The sequence below is a fragment of the Hyperolius riggenbachi genome, chromosome 6 (genome assembly GCF_040937935.1).
Source record: "Hyperolius riggenbachi isolate aHypRig1 chromosome 6, aHypRig1.pri, whole genome shotgun sequence".
Lineage (NCBI taxonomy): Eukaryota > Metazoa > Chordata > Amphibia > Anura > Hyperoliidae > Hyperolius > Hyperolius riggenbachi.
Window position 1 is genome coordinate 151,373,337 of NC_090651.1, and position 19,656 is coordinate 151,392,992.

At 42.9% G+C, this 19,656-nt stretch overlaps 1 protein-coding gene and 1 long non-coding RNA gene across 4 annotated transcripts in view; one reads left to right on the forward strand and one right to left on the reverse strand.

Moving 5' to 3' along the window:
- CAMSAP2 (calmodulin regulated spectrin associated protein family member 2) overlaps window positions 1-19,656 on the forward strand; it is a 184,211-nt gene that overhangs the window by 64,800 nt on the left and 99,755 nt on the right. The window lies entirely within an intron of this gene.
- LOC137521169 (uncharacterized) lies at window positions 17,925-19,142 on the reverse strand. Its single transcript, XR_011022065.1, has 3 exons — window positions 19,095-19,142; window positions 18,229-18,366; window positions 17,925-18,138 (listed from the first exon to the last, which is right to left on the reverse strand). It is a non-coding gene; the product is annotated as an uncharacterized lncRNA (long non-coding RNA).

Genomic DNA, 19,656 nt, shown 5'->3' on the forward strand with positions numbered 1-19,656 from the left:
GCTATCAGTTACCACTCTTTTCTGAATCAAGCCCATACTGTAGATACTTGGTAGTTGGGAAACCATGTACAGACCATCACCTTAGGATGCACACAATATGCAATACTGTCAGTTTAACAATAATAATAATTGCAGTATTTGTATAGCGCCTTTCTCCTGTCGGACTCAAAGCGCTTGCAAGGCAGCCACAAGAGCGCACTCAGTAGGCAGCAGCAGTGTTAAGGAGACTGATTGGGGTCACTTTAAACTGTTGTACTGTGGTTGTGGCGTGATTTCAAACAATCACACTGCACCGCAGCCGAAAAGTTGCACCGCGCATTATAGCTGCAGTGCGACCGAAAAATAAAAAACCTTGCGACTTCCAGTGCACTTCCAGGATTTACCTCTGATGTCACATGATAATGCACTGCAGCTTTTGTGTTACTTCAGCAGTACCCTAAAAACTTCTGTCGCATTGTACCACATGCAGTGTGTCATGTCTCATTGACTTTAATGGCCACTGTGACAAGCTTTGGTGGGAGACAGTACCGTGACACGACTCACGGTAGAACTGACTGCACATGTTAATTGATCGAATGCATTGCATGTGCAAAGAATGCACAGCATGCAACATTTTTGTGGACAACACATTTTCCTATCAAGCAATTTGTATGCAGCCACGAACATGTGCTAAAATGCAATGTGTGTCCAAAAGTGCATGGAGTGCATCAGGAAACATGCACATGGAAGAACATGCAGAAGCATCTTGTATAGTGTGTAGAAGGCATTATAGGTGTCCTCTCCTGTATTGAAATCCATAGTACAGAGCTGTGTGTTCATAAACACTCTGTGGTAGATGAATGCAGAGTGTGTCCCCAAGCGCTGATAGACTTCTGTGTATAATGGACTGATTGTCGTCTGGGAAGACAGCGACTGTATCAGATGCTTTGTTGGGTACAGTGGTTATTATGCTGGAAAACGAGCAAGTCAGATAATTGTTCAGAGCTGACAGCCTCTGTCATTGTGGTGCTGGCATATAATAATCTCTGGGATTGTTCTGCTGTAGGTATATCGCTTCTAAACAAAGAGGTGCATAATCAATTTTTAGAAAACCAAATGCTGCACACCAGTCCATATGTTTTTTTTCCCCTTCTTTATCATCCTGCTGCTTGCATGAAAAAAATAATCATAAGCAGATGTTTATCTATAAGTAAATACGTGACAGCTGCACCTCAATAGAAACAAGAAACTGCTCTTTAGTAAATGGAGAGATGAGTTTCGTTTCCAGAAGCTTGTCTTTAAATTACCTGTTATCATTAGTGGCATCACATATTACTGCTGGTGACATTTTCTTGTCATCAATAGTCACATTATTGTATAACTCTTACTTATGACGTTGTTGCCAAGTATTCCCAGACTGGCTTCAGTACAAAGGACTTCACATTATGCTCCAGGGTTATATGGATCAAAGTCCCAGAGTCTGCTTGAGAGCAAGCAAAGAAAATGTGATTTTCAGTTCTGCAAAATCTGATTTATTGGGCAGTATTTTATGAGAGCCGCATGATGTTTTGCTCCTGCTGTACATGATGTAACATGATTTCTGAGTTAATTCCAGTAAGATGATCAGGAATATGGTTTTGACACCTGTATTGTACCAGACAAGTAGAATTCCATTAAGGGACTGATCACAACAAGAGTGGTGTACCCTGCACACCATTGTTGTCATCAGTGGTAATGAGCAGTGTTTAGGATGGCATTAGGCAACCTCCCTCATAAGGGCGGCACTCAGGAGAATCAGTGGTGAGAAGAAAAAATTGGCGCCTCTGTTCAAAAAATTGGTATTTAGTCTTATCAGCTTTTTGAACAATAGCAAAATACTTTTTTAGCTGTTTCAACTTGTTTCACAACAAAAGTTGTTCTACAATTGTGCTGCATGAAATATCACTGTTGAGTGTGTGTATGGGGCTTAAGTTAGTGGAGAATTTCATGTTAAGGAGAATTTTTGCTCAACTGTCAAATAGCGCCAACTGCAGTAAATTCTAATTTGTCTCCTCAGACAATGGATTCATCTGTTGGGACAGATTGAACCACCTTGTTTTCTTTGTTGAGGTGCAGAATTTCTTCATATGCCCACTCCCCTCCCATACTGAAGCCAAATTAAAGCGTACCTCAGGTAAAAATGGCAGAGCCTGCCATGACAAGCTCTTTCTTAATGATGGAGGATTGAGTGGGTGTTAGGGTTAAATACTTATCTGTCCTGATGTCATCCCTCTAGAAAGGTGATCGCTTTGCCCTTCTCGGAGATGCGGCCATTTTGAAAAAGAAATTGCCTCCGAGCCTCTGACTACTTCCATCTGCATTGCTACGGCCCACCACCAGCTTAGCAACTGCTGCCTAGTTGGTGGCTGCTAAGCTGGGGGTGGGCTACGCCAATTCAGGCGAGGATTCTGAAGAGCTGTGGCAGTCTTCCCAGATATGTTGTAATTAAGACAGAGCTTGTTATGACAGACTGTCATTTTAACCTGAGCTACCCTTTAAATTGTTTATAGGTTTGTTACATTATTTGTATGTATAAAGGTGACTTTACAAAAGCGTAACATTGTCTAATAAGGCTACATACTAACTATATTGCCAGAACGATTGGAACTCCCCCCCCCCCCCCCCCCAATCATTTTATTCAGGGTTTCCAATCTCTTCTGTGGCTACGTGTATACAATCAAGAACCTAGGCATGCAGAATGACTTCTACAAACATTTGTGAAATAATGGGACTTAGTAGCTCAGTGAATTCTACCGTGGTAGGATCCCACCTGTGCAATAGGTGCATTCATGAAATTTCTTCACTATTAAATATTCCACAGTCAGCTGTTAGTGGTATTAATACATGGTGGAAGTAATTGGGAACAGCAACAACTCAGTCATAAAGTGAGGCACAGAAGTAACCAAATTTTTGTATAATCAGTAGCTAAAGACCTCCAAACTTCATATGGTCACGGGATTAGCTCAAGATTGCTGTGTAGAGAGCTTCATGGAATGGGTTTCCATAGCTTCTCAGCTGATTCCAAACCTTCCATCAAGTGCAATACAAGACGTTGGATGCAGTGGTGTAATGCATGCCACCACTTGACTACAGAGCAGTGGAGGTGTGTTCTCTGAAGTCACAAATCGCACATCTCTGCCTGGCAATCGGAAGGGTGGGTTTGGCAGATAAGAGGAGGTATCTGCCATTACGTTTGATGGAGGGAGAATTATGGTGTGCGTTTTTTCAGGGGTTTGACTTTGTCAAAATACAACCCTAAAATAGTCCTAAACCTTGTGGGAAGCCTTCTTAAAAGAGTTGAAGTTGTTATAGCTGCAAAGGGTGGGCAAACTCCATGTTAAAGCCTACAGAAGGATTAAGAATGGGTTATCTTTAATTTTCATATGTGTGTAAAGGCAGGCATCCCAATACTTTTGGCACTTTAGTGAACTTCCCAGGCTGATAAACATTTTTGAGATTAAATACAAGCAAGTATTTGGTGTTATCCATGTTTGATGCAGATGTTTTACGTTTTACAGATGTGGATTAAAACCTCAGCCATCTGCTTTCTTTAGGTGTCTATTTATTATATATTGTATATTATTTAAGTGAAATTCTGTCCTTCACTGATATTCATATACCTAAACTGTGACCTGTAAGTGGACTTACTGTAATGTTCTTAAGTCTAACCTGTCTGGGAAAGGTAGATTCTTTACTATAAGAAATGCCCCCGGCTGCATCTAAGTATGCCCATTCATTGTGTAGAAGGGGGTCACTGTAAGGGTGTTTTTTACTTATACAGATCCATCACCACCATATTGCTCCTCCCTCCCTTTGCGTATAGCATTACATTAAAATTCAAGGATAAAAGTTTAGGAGAAAAAAATGTGTTTTTTTAGCATGAAGAACATATATACCGTATATACTCACATATAAGCCACCCCCCCCCCCCCAACGTTTCCCTGGAAAACCAGGGAAAAATGATTGACCCCCATATAGGCCGGGGGTAGGAAATGCTGGATTGGTGCAGCCCCCCAGTGTGTCCCAGTATAGCTAGTATAGTGCCCAGTATGGGTAGGTAGTGCCTCAGTATAGCTAGTATAGTGCCCAGTTTAGCTAGTATAGTGCCCAGTTTAGCTAGTATAGTGCCCAGTATAGCTAGTAAAGTGCCCAGTATAGCTAGTGTAGTGCCCAGTATAGTCAGTATAGTGCCCAGTATAGGTAAGTAGTGCCCAGTATAGCTAGTAAAGTGCCCAGTATAGCTAGTAACGTGCCCAGTTTAGCTAGTATAGTGCCCAGTATAGTCAGTATAGTGCCCAGTATAGGTAGGTAGTGCCCAGTATAGCTAGTAAAGTGCCCAGTATAGCTAGTATAGTGCCCAGTATAGCTAGTATAGTGCCCAGTATAGCTAGTATAGTGCCCAGTATAGCTAGTATAGTGCCCAGTTTAGCTAGTATAGTGCCCAGTATAGTCAGTATAGTGCCCAGTATAGCTAGTATAGTGCCCAGTTTAGCTAGTATAGTGCCCAGTTTAGCTAGTATAGTGCCCAGTTTAGCTAGTATAGTACCCCAGTATGGCTAGTATAGTGCCCCAGTATGGCTAGTATAGTGCCCCAGTATGGCTAGTAAAGTGCCCAGTTTAGCCAGTATAGTGCCCAGTATAGTCAGTATAGTGCCCAGTATAGGTAGGTAGAGCCCAGTATAGCTAGTATAGTGCCCAATATAGGTAGGTAGTGCCCAGTATAGCTAGTAAAGTGCCCAGTATAGCTAGTAAAGTGCCCAGTTTAGCTAGTATAGTGCCCAGTTTAGCTAGTATAGTACCCCAGTATAGCTAGTATAGTGCCCCAGTATGGCTAGTATAGTGCCCCAGTATGGCTAGTAAAGTGCCCAGTTTAGCCAGTATAGTGCCTAGTATAGTGCCCAGTTTAGCTAGTATAGTGCCCAGTTTAGCTAGTATAGTGCCCAGTTTAGCTAGTATAGTGCCCAGTTTAGCCAGTATAGTGCCCAGTATAGCCAGTAAAATGCCCAGTATAGCTAGTATAGTGCCCAGTATAGCTAGTAAAATGCCCAGAATAGCTAGTATAGTGCCCAGTATAGGTAGGTAGTGACCCAGTATAGCCCCCCCCCGCGGCCGCCGCTGCTATTACCTGCTTAGGCAGCGGCTTCCTCTAATCCGCGTTCCCCTTCTCATGTTGCATATACCGGTAAGTGTATCACAGCAGCGCGCCCGGCGCTGCTGCTGTGTCGATGCAGGGGGCAGGAAAGAGCGCGGCTCCCTTTAGCGGTGATCTGTATCGCCGTTACCAGGGGAACTGCTCTTTCCTGCTTCCTTGATCGTCACAGCAGCAGCGCCGGGCACACTGCTGTGATACACTTACCGGTATATGCAACATGAGAAGGGGAACGCGGATTAGAGGAAGCTGCTGCCTAAGCAGGTAATAGCAGCGGCGGCAGCGGGGGGAGCGGGGAGGGGGGAGCGCTATACTGGGGCACTACCTACCTACCACAGGGGGAGCGCTATACTGGGGCACTACCTACCTACCACGGGGGGAACGGGGGGCGCGGACCACCAGGAAAGACTCGCATACAAGCCGACCCCCCCCCCAACTTTTGACCCCCTTTTTGGGGGTAAAAAATTCGGCTTGTATGCGAGTATATACGGTAAGTATCTTGTATAATGGTAGGACAGAGGCTTTTTGTTCTATTTATTGTTGCCTTACCGCCAAGTATATGTTAACGCCACTCTTATTGCCCTGCATAGTTACTGTCAGACTACAATTAAGTTATGTTTCATTATCCACTTAATTTTCTGCATTGATGCAGTCATACAGCATATAGTGATCTGCTTTATGCATAACTGATTGTTCTTGTGCTATAAAATTCAAGCTGTTATTTCATAGCCATTATCCAGTACAGCAGCATTTTCAGTCCACCACAAAAAGGGCTGTGTATAGCCCAGCCACTGTGTCTCTTTGGACTTTGCAGAATCCGCTATTAACACATATTACTGCTAGACAGATTAGAGATGTAAAGCACTGGGCCCTGTTATCCAGGTTGCCATGGTAACACCAGTGTTATGGTCCTCTTAGTGACAGCATTTAAGCCATCTGGACTCATCATAGTGTGAGCACAGCTTGTCACAGCCACCTACTGCGGCACATACAACAACCAGCATGTATCTGTGACTCCATTGCCTCTTTATTTCACTGCGGTTTCTCCTTTAAAATTACCATGGGTATGTTTCGATTTTGCTATGGGGAAAATGCATTGATGGAAACAGCAGCCAGCCATTTTCCAGCGATCATTTTTCCAGTGCAAATTTCAAAATCAAAATTTGTGGCTTTGCAGAAAGAGAAATGTATACGGTTCTGTATATGTAGATCCATTTGTGAGATGCAAGGTAAGCAGGAAACACCGGGAGAGGAGATATAAATGGTAGTTGCAGGTAACTGTAGTGATTATGCAAAGGACAGGATTCTAATGTTTTGGTATCCCCGTTTTATACTGAACTACCGGATTTTCTAAATAAGTCTGGCAATGATAATGTGTATTAAGAGAAATAGAAAAGGAAGGAATGCAGTAAACACAGATTGACATTTTTCATCCTGTTTATCCATCATGCAACAACTCGCTCATTTTCTGACTTTTATGCATATCTCCAGCTTTACAGCTATAGAAAATACATGTAGCCATGCAGGTGTAAAATGAAATGGATATTATACCTTTTCTCATTTGTTATTTCTTGTGTTATTATAAAAACAAATTGCATAAGATATCATTATGGTTATATTTCCATTTTGAATGACAGGAATTACCATAGTTACTGATTCTTCTATTTTCTATTTGCAAAAGAAAGGGGAGTATAAGTTGATGTCAATCTTCAGGATTAAGAAAAAAAACACGTATATCCAGGCACTTCGCCTCTAGTTAGGACATTAAATAAGTTATAAAGGGAAGGGAGGTGCTGAAGGGGGTGTGGCCAGAAAATTAGCAAAAATCAGTAACCCGTCGAACACTCGCATGCAAATGTTCAAGCAAATGCAATCTTCAGGATTAAGTATTATGTAATTTCCCCCCTCACTGTAGCTCTCTGCACCCTGCTTAGCCAGGCCTTTGTTTCCAGTCCCACTGATTGAATAACTGGGTAAAAGCAGCTAAGGGTTATAGTCCTATGTCTAAAAGTAGTTGGTGCTGAAGGCTATATCAGCCCCGCTAGCAACATACAGCATGTTGAAAATGAACTCCGTATAATCAATACAGAGGAGGACTGGCTTGCGAGTCAAGCACAACCAAGAAATCTTCGAAAGGGATGTTCTGCAGAGGCCAACCAGTCTTGTGGCAGGTAGCCAGCATTCATTAGCAAAAGTGTGAAGCAAAGTAGGCACAGTGCAATCACCCCCTTCCTTTTTGCTATCATTCTCAGGCCCCCCCCTCTCAGGTCGCTGCTGGCAGTCACAGACAGCCCCATTCTCTCCTGGTACTCACAGCACCCCCCCCCCAGTCTCTCCCGGCAGTCACAGGCAGCCCCCAGCCTCTCCCAGCAGTCACAGGCAGCTCCCAGCCTTTACCAGCATTCACAGGCAGCCCCCAGCCTCTCCCGGCAGTCACAGGCAGCCCCCAGCCTCTACCAGCATTCACAGGCAGCTCCCAGCCTCTTCCGGCATTCACAGGCAGCTCCCAGCCTCTTCCGGCATTCACAGGCAGCTCCCAGCCTCTTCCGGCATTCACAGGCAGCTCCCAGCCTCTTCCGCCATTCACTGGCAGCTCCCAGCCTCTTCCGCCATTCACAGGCAGCCCCCAGCCTCTACCAGCAGTCACAGGCAGCTCCCAGCCTCTTCCGGCAATCACAGGCAGCCCCCAGCCTCTACCGGTAGTCGCAGCCAACCCCCTCCCCATTCTCTCAGGCACAGGCAGCCTCGGAGCTAGCCGATATATATGATGATTGGCTAAGGTGGCAAATGTCTTCTGGTCGGTATGGTTACACTCACACTGGTCCAATCCTCTCTGATTCAGTACCATTTTAAAGTATCTTCAAGCTTTATTTTTAAAGGTACGAAGTAATCTTAACCCATGTAAGGACAGAAATATATAGACTATTGTTTTGGTGCCTGGAATTTTTGCAAGCCTTTAAATATTTGTTATGTTTAGTGCTGGTATCCTTACATATAAGATACTTAAAGAAGACCTCCAGAGTAATAGGAAAATCCGGCAGCCTGGAAGTAAAAGAAAGTTATATTTACCCGAGAAGCCTTGTCCCGCTATTCCGTCCCGAAATCCCTGCATCACCCGACTTCCGGCGCCTTGCCCCGCCTGTTCTCTCTCCCTGGTAAAAAAACGCCAAACCAATTTTTCTATTTACTCTGGAGGTCCTCTTTAAGCTCAGTTGTCTGAGCTGAAAAATAGGAGTGTTTATACTGTGCTTGCATAGTGTGTTTTTAGAACGTCTTCAAGTGAACCTGAACTGACTGGGGAACAAAAAGTTAGATAATCTACTAGGTAGAGGGGAGCCTCTATATAGTCCAGAGGCTTTCCATGTCCTCCCCAACACGCCGTTGCCATGCTTGGACCCTGTAAACATATCGGACAAGAGCTTGTCTGATATATTCTTGTGGCCGCACTCTCCGCCGTGTATGAGCTCGGTCATACTGCACCTGTGTGAGTATGGTGATGCCTGCACAGAAAGCTTAAGATGCTCGTCCACAAATGACTCTGTGCTTCTGCACAGGTGCAGAGTCACACTGGTTCTCAAAGGGGAGCGCGACTATGAAATGGATCCTGGCCAGCAGTGGTTGTGTTGAGGACACTGGAAGCATCCCTCTACCTAGATAACTATCTGACTCTTTGTTCTCAGGCCAGTACACGTTTGCTTTGAAGTGGACCTATAAAAAAAGTGCCCTAAATGGGTACTCTTCTCCATCGAAGAAAGCCTCCCGGCCTACTCCACTGGGCCATTTCAGCAATGATCCACGCATCTTCAGTAGCATGGACCTGATCGGGCTCGCCTTTTTGCCAAAGCCTGAGCAGGTCTGTGCTACTACGCAGATGCAGTGCGACTCTGCTCCCGTGAGCTTCAAGGGTCTCGGCACTGGAACGGCGTAGCATAGGAGGACACAGGTTTACTGTAAACACACTAAGTAGGCATGGTATACCTATCACTGAAGATGGCCAGTGAGAGGCTAATAAATTCTTTCTTGCATGCAGCTTAGAACTGGGCAAGTCATAATCAGACAGCAGGGAATGCATTTGATTGGTCCAGCTGCAAGCTGCATACTGTTTCCATGCAAGCTAGAATTATTAGCGTCTCACTGACCAACCTACCTATCATACCTCTCATTGTCACATTCATTATTTGTAATAATAACAAAATGTCTTTCCTATAATACCAAAATATGTCCAATCCAAAAGCTGGTGGACATGAGCTCCGATCCGCTGAGTAGACAGTACACTGAGCATGTGTAGCTTTTCCTCCCTCCTTATTAGAACTGCCACACATAGTGCAGAGGGAATTCAGGCACAATCCTAAACCTTCAGCTTATTCTTTTCATGCTCTAATTTTCATGGCTACACTTATTAGAGCTAATCTACATGGGTGTCTTTACATTGTTTCAGAAGTGTGGTTCTAAAGCTCTTTGGACAGAATTCAAACATTAGTATTTCCCTTTTGAGGAGTTTTGCTTTGAGTTGTATTATTGTAAATGCAAAATATATTATGCTGTGTATGAAGTGCTTTTTTCTGTATTACATTTCGGAATTTGCAGTGTAAGTGCATCTCAAATTTAGACCAAAGCACTTTTTTTTCCAGACATCATTGTGTATTACTTTGTAGAGCTTTAGGAGGCCATGTCACCCTCAGAGTGGAGCTGACAGGAACATGCAGTGTGATCTGCTTTATTTTCATCCCTTTCCTCAGATGATCATTCCATTCTGTGGCAGGGATCAGCCAGATTTAATCCAGTGACCCCAGCCATCACCCCAGCCACCACATGTCATATCAGAGTTTGTTGGAAACCAGGCTCACAGTATGTAGCAGGAACTGCTCATGGCTTTTCACTCAGTTGGCTGGACCTTCTGTCCATTGATTACCTGCTTTTCTATCTGTAGTACATTATGAATAAACTCTCAATATTTTTAGCAACAATTTTGCGATGTATCTCTAAGCATATAAAAAATTACTATAAAATAATCAGGCTTTTTTCGAAGTTAAAATAACAGAAATGCTCAAGCCTGCGATATAAAGAACTATATATGAAAACCTGCTTATCCACTTTGCATTCCTGTTTTTTTCCCCTTTAAAGTGAACCAGAGGTGAGAGGGATATGGAAACTGACATTTATTTCCTTTTAAACAATACTAGTTGCCAGGCTATCCTGCTGAACCTCTGCCTCTTATGGCTAGGTACACACCATACAATTTTCTGGCAGATTTACCTGCCAGATCGATTATTTCCAACATGTCCACTCTGAATGTCAATTGATTTTCCGTTTTGTTTGGTTTTTTTTTTTGTTTTTTTCGATCAATTTCCATATAGCTGAATGAAAATTGAAAAAATGAATTTAAAAAATCAGAAAAAAATGAATAATTGATCAAAATTCAGATCTGACATGTTAGAAATAATCGATCTGGCAGGTAAATCTGCCAGAAAATTGTATGGTGTGTACCTAGCAGAATACCTACAGCCATAGAACCTGAACAAGCATGCAGCAGATCAGGTGTTTCTGACAATATTGTCAGAATTGACAAGATTAGCTGCATGCTTGTTTCTGGTGTTATTTAGACACTGCTGCAGCCAAATAGATCAACAGTACTTGGGGGTGAGGGGTGAGGTTTCTCCAAAAGATATAATGTAATGAAACAAAAATAAGGTGGAGGGAGGCTGTCTTTACCACTCAAGATGGAAGAACCCAAACCACAGGGTTAATGTAAAAATAATAAATTATTTATTCAGCACGATTAAAAGGACAACGCATTTCACGTGTCTCAGCCCACTTCTTCAGGTCAATACAAGTTCCTTTAAAATATGGTCACAAGCATGGACGCGTCCGGGTCCTGACAATTTTGGCATTTCAGCTGTGTCGCTATCGACAATAACTTTTATAATACTTATGCCATTGAAGTAAAATACAGTGGCTTGCAAAAGTATTCAGCCCCCTTGAAGTTTTCCACATGTTGTCACATTACTGCCACAAACATGAATCAATTTTATTGGAATTCCACATGAAAGACCAATACAAAGTGGTGTACACGTGAGAAGTGGAACGAAAATCATACACCATTCCAAACATTTTTTTTTTAAATAAATAACAGCAAAGTGGGGTGTGCATAATTATTCAGCCCCCTGAGTCAGTACTGTGTAGAACCACCGTTTGCTACAATTACAGCTGCCAGTCTTTTAGGGTATGTCTCTATCAGCTTTGCACATCTAGAGACTGAAATCCTTGCCCATTTTTCTTTGCAAAACAGCTCCAGCTCAGTCAGATTAGATGGACAGCGTATGTGAACAGCAGTTTTCAGATCTTGCCACAGATTCTCGATTGGATTTCGATCTGGACTTTGACTGGGCCATTTTAACACATGGATATGTTTTGTTTTAAACCATTCCATTGTTGCCCTGGCTTTATGTTTAGGGTCGTTGTCGTGCTGGAAGGTGAACCTCCGCCTCAGTCTCAAGTCTTTTGCAGACTCCAAGCAGCTTTCTTCCAGGATTGCCCTGTATTCGGCTCCATCCATCTTCCCATCAACTCTGACCGGCTTCCCTGTCTTTGCTGTAGAGAAGCACCCCCAGAGCATGATGCTGCCACCACCATATTTGGCAGTGGGGATGGTGTGTTCAGAGTGATGTGCAGTATTAATTTTAAGCCGCACATAGCGTTTTGCATTTTGGCCAAAAAGTTCCATTTTGGTCTCTTTTCCACATGTTTTCTGTGTCCCCCTCATAGCTTGTGGCAAACTGCAAACAGGACTTCTTATGCTTTTCTGTTAACAATGTCTGTCTTCTTGCCACTCTTCCATAAAGGCCAACTTTGTGCAGTGCACGAATAATAGTTGTCCTATGGACAGATTCCCCGACCTGAGCTGTAGATCTCTGCAGCTCGTCCAGAGTCACCATGGGCCTCTTGACTGCATTTCTGATCAGCGCTCTCCTAGTTTGGCCTGTGAGCTTAGGTGGGCGGCCTTGTCTTGGTAGGTTTACAGTTGTGCCATACTCCTTCCATTTCTGAATGATCGCTTGAACAGTGCTCCGTGGGATGTTCAAGGCTTTGGAAATATTTTTGTAGCCTAAGCCTGCTTTAAATTTCTCAATAACTTTATCCCTGACCTGTCTGATGTGTTCTTCGGACTTCATGGTGTTGTTGCTCCCAATATTCTCTTAGACAACCTCTGAGGCCATAAGAGCAGTTGTATTAGTACTGACATTAGATTACACACAGGTGCACTCTATTTAGTCATTAGCACTCATCATGCAATGTCTATGGGCAACTGACTGCACTCAGACCAAAGGGGGCTGAATAATTATGCACACCCCACTTTGCAGTTATTTATTTGTAAAACATGTTTGGAATCCTGTATGATTTTCGTTTCACTTCTCACGTGTACACCACTTTGTATTGGTTTTTCACATGGTATTCCAATAAAATTGATTCATGTTTGTGGCAGTAATGTGAAATTTGGAAATTGTGGAAAATGTCAAGGGGGCCGAATACTTTTGCAAGCCACTGTATATATGTTGTTTTTTTCCGGATAAAAAAATTAGGCATGAATGCAGAAAATACACTTTTTTTTTAAAAAAAATTTATGTTACCCTTCTTAATTTTCTCATGACAGTGCCACCATTATAAAACACGTCAAAATATATTCTCTGACTTGCCCCGGTTAAAATGATACCAAATATGCCATATTTCAATACTATTTGTACGTGTCGCAGACCATTATCGCCACCCTGTAGCAATTGGATGTGATCGCTAGAATGCAATTTGGGGACCCCAGTCTGTACAGATGCATCTCTAGGCAACCGCATCTATACATTGTTGGGCCCCCGAACTGTCACCCTAGTGATTGCATCCTGTTGCTATGGGTGGCAGTCATTTCAGGTGTCAATGGATGAATGCTGCAGATGCAAGGGTTAGTTCCTATATAAAGAGGGGGGCTGCACATGGTCTGGGGGAGGAGCTTCCAGATTATCAGCCTACTAGCGGAGTTCCAGGGATAACGAAGCATACAGCTATTCATGCCAACAGGCACTCTGCTTATTCCCAGCTTATCATATAGGTAATTTCAGGGAGAACAGCTCTTGCATCCATACTGGTTCTCCCTTGCCTAGGCCATCAATTTTGTTACCAGACTGTACAAATTGTAAAGGAGCATGTCAGTTTTCTTAGGCTAGGTTCAGGGACCATTCACACTTGTCATTGTGGGAAACGATAATGTTTTTTTCACATGCAAATTTGTGGACACTGCGTGTGTGTTTGCAGTAAAACACGTTTTCTCAGTATCTGATGATTGTCAATGAGAAATGCACACATTGTGCAAAATTATGCTGTACTGCTGTAGGTCTTATTTCTACATGCAAACAAACTCATTTAGGTGTGAACTACGAATTGATTAAAATGGGTTCTCTGTTTTTGTGCACATTTTCTAAATAGGAAAATGCATTTACACTGAGAGGTGTGAACCCTGCCTCGCATGCTATCTGATCACTGCTGTGCATGGTGTTCAGAATGATCCTGTACTGCACAACTACGGTATGTGTTCTGCTCATTGCAATGGATCAGTTGACATTGGACATATGTGAATAGATCCATTACTTAATATCGGATCTGTCAACCTGTCCGTTTATCCACTGCTCTCCGATGTGGAAAACGCTCATCGTCAGGGAGACGTCGCTGGATCCATCTCCCTGCATCGCAAGGTGAGTACTTAGCTTAAGACCTAGCTGGAATAGCAACTTTAGGTAGGAATCAGATACTGGAAGCATTCTCCTACTCCCTACATATCTGCTAAAATGTATTGATGTCCTGTTCTGCCTCTTGCTATGAGACCATAATGAGTGTAATTCTGTTACAGATGACTTTAATTTTGATAAGAAATATGTCTACTCTGCAGCCTATTTTGACTTTTACAGTTGTGTGGAACTGTCAGCTCTGGTGACTTTGTGAAAGTTAATCTGTACCAGGTAAAATTATTGATGTGCTTCCCAATGCACAATCACAGTGCACTGGGAGCAATGTGCGGTTTTCTGCAGCGGGGACAAAAAATCCGGGACTGCTGCTTTTTATCTCACAATTGTGTGCGACTCCCTATTGCCGACAATCAACTGCTCTCAGCTGAGCTAGCTGTCGGCCAAGAATGAAGATTCTACCATGGGAAACCGCTCCAGTTTTTCCAGGGCCGTTTGTGTAGCCCTAAAATTAGGGCCTTTTTTCACTATATATCAGTTGCTGTCAGTTATAACTGAAAGGACAGCTGATGTGTAAGGTAATGTCCATGTTTCCCTATGTCTCAAGCGATATTATTGATTGTTGACCCAGAAGCTGTTACGGGGTCATCGCCATTTTTAATGTAGAGAACTGAGAATTCCATTGATCGCAGTGGGCACGCAGGATACGGGAGAGGAGAAAGAGATTGGTAAGCAGATTACACAGGAGGTAAGTATGATGTGTGTATGTTTATTTTGACTTTTTAATTTTCCTGTTCAGGTTAGCTTTAAGGGCCCATTCAGACTTGAGCGATTAGAGGGAGTTTGGCGCTATTTGCCACTGATCGCTAGCTTTAAAGCACTAGTTCAAGAAAAAGTATGTGGCAGTGATCTCACTCCCGCAAACGCTGGCGATTATTGGCAAACACGAATGCAGTGCATGCAGCGCTTTCTCGTGATTTTTGAGCGATTACAATGAATTATAATGTTAAGAAAACACTAATCGTGATCACTCAAAAAAAGAAAGAAAGTACAGTGAATAATACGTGTTTATCACATAAAAATTGATGCGCATAACGCTGGCGCTAATCACTAGCGTTTTGCAATTGTAAGTGTGAATTGGCCTTAAAGGGAATCTAAACTGAGAAGGATATGGATTTTTCTTTTTAAAATACCAGTTGCCTGACTCTCCTGCTGATCCTGTGTATCTAATACTTTTTAGGGCTGGTTCAGACGGACGCTTGCGGAGCGTTTACCGCAAGCGTTCGGACCGTCGCGGTAAACGCTCCCATTCAAGTGAATGGGAGCGTTTACACCAAGCTTTTGCGCGCTTTTACCCGAACGCGGCGTTCGGGTCCCGATTTTCGCGAGCGTTCGGGCTGCCCCTGGAAGCAACATGTAGCTTCCAGGGAGCGGCCAACCGCGACGGCTAATGTTCCCCTACGGGAAAAAAAACCCGCAACCGCATCACGACGCGACCGAAGGCTACTGAAAGCCTGACCGCACAGCCGCCGCAACGCCCCCAGACGCGACGCTACGCAGACGTCCGTCTGAACCAGCCCTTAGCCACAGCCCCTCAACAAGCATGCAGATCAGGTGTTCTGACTGAAGTCAGACTGGATTAGCATGCCTGTTTCAGGTGTATTATTTAGCCACTACTGCAGCTAGAGATCAGCAGGGCTGCCAGGCAACTGGTATTGTTTAAAAGGAAACATCCATATCCCTCTGTTAAGGTTCCCTTTAAGGTTTCTACCGTTATGTATAATTGGCAGTTCTGGTGACTTTGTTAGAGGGGCACTACAGCGAAAAACTGTAAAATTTGAAATATGTGCAAACTTATACAAATAAGAAGTAAATTTTTTCCAGAGTAAAATGAGCCATAAATTACTTTTCTCCTATAATGCTGTCTCTTACAGTAGGTAGTAGAAATCTGACAGAAGTGGCAGGTTTTGGACTAGTCCATCTCTTCATAGGGGATTCTCAGCAAGGCTTTTATTCTTTATAAAGATATTCCCTAAAAAGGATTTAAACAATGATGCTGGCCATCTTCCCTGCTCGCTACACGTTTTTTTGGTAGTTGGACAGAGCAACTGCCATTCACTAAGTGCTTTTGAAAATAAATATATCCCTGAGAATCCCCTATAAATAGATGGACTAGTCCAAAACCTGTCACTTCTGTCAGATTTCTACTACCTACTGTAAATGACAGCAACATAGGAGAAAAGTAATGTATGGCTCATTTTACTCTGGAAAAAATGTACTTCTTATTTGCATATGTTTGCACATATTTAAAATGTTACAGTTTTTTGCTGTAGTGCCCCTTTAAGGCTTCTACTGTTGTGTGGAACTGGAAGTTCTGGTGGGGGTATTTCAAGACTGAAAATTCGGAATTATTCTGAATATGATTTGGGCTGTTGACAACCGCACAGAACTGAATTAGATCTGATGGATTTGAGCTCCATGAAATGCTGGAGTATCTGCTTTTTTTTTTTAGTTAGCAGTAAAAAAAATAACATTGATGTTTTAGGCTGAGTTTGCGAAAAACAACTGCATAAGAAGCTGTTTGCTATTCAGATGCATGCAGAAAAAACATGTAAATGAAGGGGCTTGCCCTTTAATTTTGCTGCGAAGTCTGTTTGGAGTGGGGCTGGAAAATATGAGCTGGCCTACAGTTACAAAGGCAGCTTTGAGTGCAGTGAGTAAGAGCTGGCATTGCTGCTCGTAACTGTTCACTGGGAATCCTCTGAACACAGCTGACAGTAAGGGCAGCTCTGTGACTGGTGAAGCTGGAAAATAAATGGGCCCTTTTCTTCCTGTGCTGCGTAGCAATCCAAACAGCAGAGTAACGGCAGGACAGAAACAGGCAGAGGCTTACACATTTCAACTCACTGCAGTACATTGTGTTTCAAAGCATGCACTGTACAGCTTATCAAAGGATGGTGAGGTGGGATCAAATAGATTTTCACTGTAGACTAGAGGAACAAAAATAAAATCTAACATACTTTCCTAGGTGCATTGCAATGGCTTTACTCTGAAAACTAAGGCTTGGGCTAAGTTCACAGTAGGACGTTGCATTGTGTTCCCAGTATAACGGGAACACAATGGAAGGAATAAGTAGTAATGCACATTACGGATGCGTTGCATCGCATACATTAAAGCATACAGTCAATGAATGTCTACTTCACTGTATTTGTTAACGCTCGTTTAGCATACCACAACCGATTGTAAAACAATGCAACCGCCACATTGTGAACGTTGCATAGGTGGTGCATTGCAACGCGGTAAGCCGCATTACAAAGTGCCGGTACACCGTTCCTTAACACACCACTGTGAACGAGGCCTTAGGACCCGTTCACACTTGCGGTTCGAGTCCGCAAGTGTCTGGGGGTCCGGGGGCCGCAAAGAGACCGTATGGGTCTCTGCGGTGGCCACAAGTTGCCACCAGTTGCGGATCCGGAATGTATACATAGATACATTGCAGTGCCAGAAAGGTACCGCAAGCATGGGGGATACCGGCGTGTAGTCCGGGCCCCCCAAGTGGTATAGGACCAGTGCTGGAAGCATCCGGTCCTATTGCCAGTGTGATGAGAAACATCCGTTTCTCATTGCACATCATGGCCGCATGTTCGGGTCAGGATCCGGCCCGGGTGCGTGGGCCGGATGACCGGACCCGAAAAATAGCGCATGTTGGAAAAGTGTCCGGAGTCTGGATCCGATCCGGCTCCGTTCTGTACGGAACGGGCGCATATGTACGTCCACATAGACTTTGCATTGCTATGCGAAACGTACGCTCCCTTTGTACAGTATACGGTCCGGATCCGATCAGGCGAATCCGGACAGCGAACGCTAATGTGAACCAGGCCTAACATACATATAGAGCGAGAGAGACCTAAGTCTAGTAAAAATGCTGGCTTGCGATCTGCTCAAGTATCAAATAGTTTTTTCACTGTAATAACCGACGAGCCATTATTTAGTGTGCACCCACGAGGCAGGTCACTTTATCATAAGTACTATTATACATATTGCAATTATTTACTAGAAACCTAGCCAATTTGTGATTTCTCAAAATTCTCTTCTGTTTTTAAATTCTAGTCCCAAGAACAAGTTTTGTTATAGTTTTGGATGGTGTAGAATGGTTGGTCCTTTTTTTTTTTCTCTCTTCCTATTTCTGTCCTCTGTTCCTGCTTGTGAGAATTTTCTTCACTTCCTGTACTGATAGAGTGATAGAGACTGAAATAAATAAAAAAAATAATTATTGTACCCCAACCACATCTAAAGGGCAAATTCAACAATGTATGGTTGCTTTTTCTCCAGCCTTGCCTTCATGTACGAAAATCACTCATTCTTGCTTCTTTCTTCCTTCTGACGGTTTGCCCAATAACGGTACAATCTCCCAAACAATTACCATATGATCGATCACGTACTGTTAATGGTGCTGATCGATGATGAATGATCATTCTAGCAATCCAAATTTCGAAAACAATTATTTTAGACAGAACAACTATTTCTGACTGCTGGTGTCTGGCAAGCCTATAGCTTGCTAAAATCCGAAACAGGCTGTCTGCATGTGGAGTTGATGTTGCTCCGTAAAATTTAAAGCTATAGGCTTGCTAGACACCAGCGGTTCTGGATGCTAGCCTGGCTTTCAGGGGCCTAAAGAGATAATTTGCATATTCAGTAGCGGTGCATTGTGGGTAACCACAGATTTTCAATGAAATATTATATTTTAGCTGAAATATTGTAAATTCCTTCTCTTTTAAGAAGGAAAACTAACCTAGGCCCCTAAGCACACACAATAAACAAACTAAACACTCTATGGTGACACAGCATTATTGTCCCTGACAGAAGATGTTTGTGCTTGGGTTTGATGGCTTCTAATTGGCGCAAGCTACTGTTTCCTATAACTCATGCACTGCACATTTGTATGATGCACTGCTCTGCTGTTATATTTCCTGAGAGTGCCTGGATTTGATCATGGTAAACAGTGACAGTAACAAGGCTGTGTCATTTTACTAATATCAATCCTACTGTGTTTAATTGAATGCCTTGTAACAGACCATTATATGCCCTCTGTATGATCTATTAGTACTCCTCTATATGCAATTAACAGATTACCGTATATTTTTCATCTACAGGAAACGTAGCAGTTTGCTAAAATGACACTGGTACCTGCTATTTGTATGTACCGTATATATTGTGATGACTAGTCCTGCCTGTCCCTCATGACAGTTGTTCACAGGATTTCCTTTACTGCTCTGTTTCCATGGAAACTAGACTCTTTGCTGTGTTTTCCAGTCCCTAGAGTGGCGGGGGTGGAGGATGGGGGTGTATATCTATGTCCGAATTTTGGTTACTACATGGTAGAAAAAGAAAGCCCTTAAAGAATAGCACCTCCCACAGCAAATTTTGGAAAAGTATAACAAGAATCTTTATTCAACATTCGGTATAATAATAATCACAATATTGATGATTCAATAAAGAATAAACCCATTAAAAAAAACAAGCAAATATTCCAACATGATCCCTGCTGCATATGAAACAATCACTCTAAATGCAATATATTGTATAATGACACAATGCTGCTGTCAGATATAAAACCCCACAGTAGGCTCAATATTAAGCCCAACAGGGGGAGAACCCGGGCTCAGTATACAACCTAATGTGATGCAGGACTAATAAACAACACATGTGCAATAAAATCTTAAAGAATAAATATCATATGTATAAAAAATAAAGTGCACAATTGCT